The sequence below is a fragment of the Formica exsecta genome, unplaced genomic scaffold (genome assembly GCF_003651465.1).
Source record: "Formica exsecta isolate Colony F162 unplaced genomic scaffold, ASM365146v1 scaffold146, whole genome shotgun sequence".
Lineage (NCBI taxonomy): Eukaryota > Metazoa > Arthropoda > Insecta > Hymenoptera > Formicidae > Formica > Formica exsecta.
Window position 1 is genome coordinate 1,800 of NW_021848789.1, and position 2,628 is coordinate 4,427.

Consider the following 2,628-nt stretch of genomic DNA (forward strand, 5'->3'; position numbering starts at 1 on the left):
CCTGTCCAAAAAAATCTTTAATTTTATAAATCAAATTATTTAAATTTACCTATATGTTTTAACACATTAATATGTATTATTATATATTAATACTGTAACTGATCTAATTTTTGTCGACGAAAGTTGCCGAAGATCTGCTGGGCATTTGGCGCAAATTTGTTGTCGGTCTGCGGTTGACAAACCTGCTCTCGATTTGTTGCGTCAATCTGTCGTCGCACTGCTAGTGACAGATCTGCTCTGGTGTTGTACCTATTTTGACATCAGGATATGATTTCAACTTTTGGTTGCAATAGGGGCGCACTCGAGGACACAGTAGGCCCTGAATTTGGCAGCCTCGTTCTATAGGGAATTGTTTGCCGATTGTTAACAATCCGTAAGCAAATGGTTAGCTGGGATAAGTCTTAGATCAAACGTCTTAGATGTAGATAATAATACGCAGTCTGATATAATGCCAGAAAAAGTTTCTGATACACATAACAATATCCAATCAGACAGCTGTGAAGAGAGTAGGTTCTAAACTTTTAAATTATTATTTTCTTTAATATCTGTATTTCTTTTTATTTTTAATATTATATTAATTTTTAGTTTTGTTAGTTTTGTTAACAAAAATACATGTAGTTATATTGTTATATTTATATTTATAGATTGTCTATTTCGTTGGTCAGAAGCATGTGTTCTTCTCTTATTGCGAACATATGAGGAGATGGAAGAGAAATTTAATAATGGAAAATTGTCACATAAAAAATGTTGGGAGCTATTTGCTCAAGTATTAAAAGATAAGGGATACAATGTAACAGGGCCACAATGTGCCTCAAAGTTCAGAGGTTTAAAAAACATACAAATCAATAAAGGATCACAATTCAAAATCAGGAAACGATCGACGAACATGGCAGTATTTTGAGGTTCAGAACAATTTTTTATTGGCATTGTTTCTTCTAAAATCTATTTAAAATTAATAATTCCTAATTTTATCTACAATCAATTTTAAAGTACATATAATTTGATAGATAATTATATAAATCCTATATTGAATTATAAATATCAGATTTAAATAATTTTTGTGATAATATGTATAATTTCATACAATTATAATAACAAATATATATAATTTCCTGTTTTATAGATTATGGATAACATGTTTTCAAAAAAAGCCTGGTGTAAACCTACAGCACTTGCTTCGTCCACTGGTCTATGAATTAAAAATACAAATTCAGAAGAATCTTCATCTTCGTCACAGTTTCCATATGATTCTGATGCTGAAAAGGAAAATGATCTGCCTAAAAAGAGTATGTTGAATTTAAATATAAAGATTAAAAAAATATATATGTGTAATTACGAATATATTTCAATTATGGATAAATTTTAATTTTCATTGAATAATTGATATCCATATATATAGATTGTAATTAGACAAAATTGTCTTAAAATATTTTGAATTAATCAGAAGGTCCATTCGATTTTTGTCAATACATCTATTGATAACATCCGAACGCGAACTTTCTGACAAACTCAATAATTACACTTATTTTCATTCTGTATTATATTTAGATGTTAACATATATTAAATATTTCATTTATTTTCCAGGAACAAAACCCACAAAAACATCTGTAAACGAACTTCTGCAACAAAGATTAGAGCAAAAAGAAGAGCACGATCGTAAAAGACAGAAACTTCACGACGAAAGAATGCTTATAGAAACAAAGTTGCTTGACACTCTTACACAATTTTTAAATAAGGTTGAATAATGTCAATGGCATAAAGATGTCTTTATTTGACATAGTTTATTTTAAATTTATTTTAAATTCATACTTTATTTTTTCTTATAAGATTTTGAAGATAGTACAAAATATGAGTGATATATTTGTTAACTATACTGTGAAAGATTTTTATTTCAGTTATTTTTCGTACATTGCTTTATTTTTATGTTATGTAAAATACATATAGGTATTAAAATTATATGAACAATATACAGGGTGTTCCATTTTAAAGGAGCCAGTCAAATATCTCGAAAAATATGGAAGATACGGAAAAACGTTTCAGACAAAAGTTGTTTGGTTCGAAGGAAGACATAAGATGGTGCCATTGATGTGACCTTGGATTGTCATTTGAAGGTCACATGAAGGTCACATTCAATTTCTTAAATGAAAACCTCTATTTTTTATTGCATATTCTTATAGCTTATGCCAAGAGCTTTCCAAAACACTATAATAAAGTATTTTTTCATTAAGTACTTTTTGAGTTATTTTATATTTTAATCTGACATATTTTGATATAAAAAATAAAATATCTCGTAAGCGTAGCGAATAAATCGTGACTAATTAGCGAACCAGCAAATAGAGCCATTAGAAATAGCGCAATAAGCCCTATAAGAGTAGCAGTAGAAGCACTCCGGCCCTCGCGTAAATACGATAAATAAATATTGCAATTATTGTAAAAAATCCGGACATGATCGCGAAGAATGTTGGTTATTGCACGGACGACCCAATAGAGATCAACCGAGCCGAACCAAACAATATAATTCGCAACCGGAAAATAAAAATCGTAAGAGCAACGAGCAAGGAAAAAAGAAATTTAACTCCGCGCACAGCAGTAACGAAACAAGAAAGAAACGAAAAAGCGACGACCCG

General features: G+C 29.8%; 1 long non-coding RNA gene across 1 annotated transcript; it reads left to right on the forward strand.

Annotated features, from left to right (window-relative positions):
- Positions 1-676: 676 nt before the first annotated feature.
- LOC115246297 lies at positions 677-2,213 on the forward strand. The gene is made up of 3 exons (XR_003885645.1): positions 677-902; positions 1,124-1,286; positions 1,586-2,213. It is a non-coding gene; the product is annotated as an uncharacterized LOC115246297 (long non-coding RNA).
- Positions 2,214-2,628: the final 415 nt, after the last annotated feature.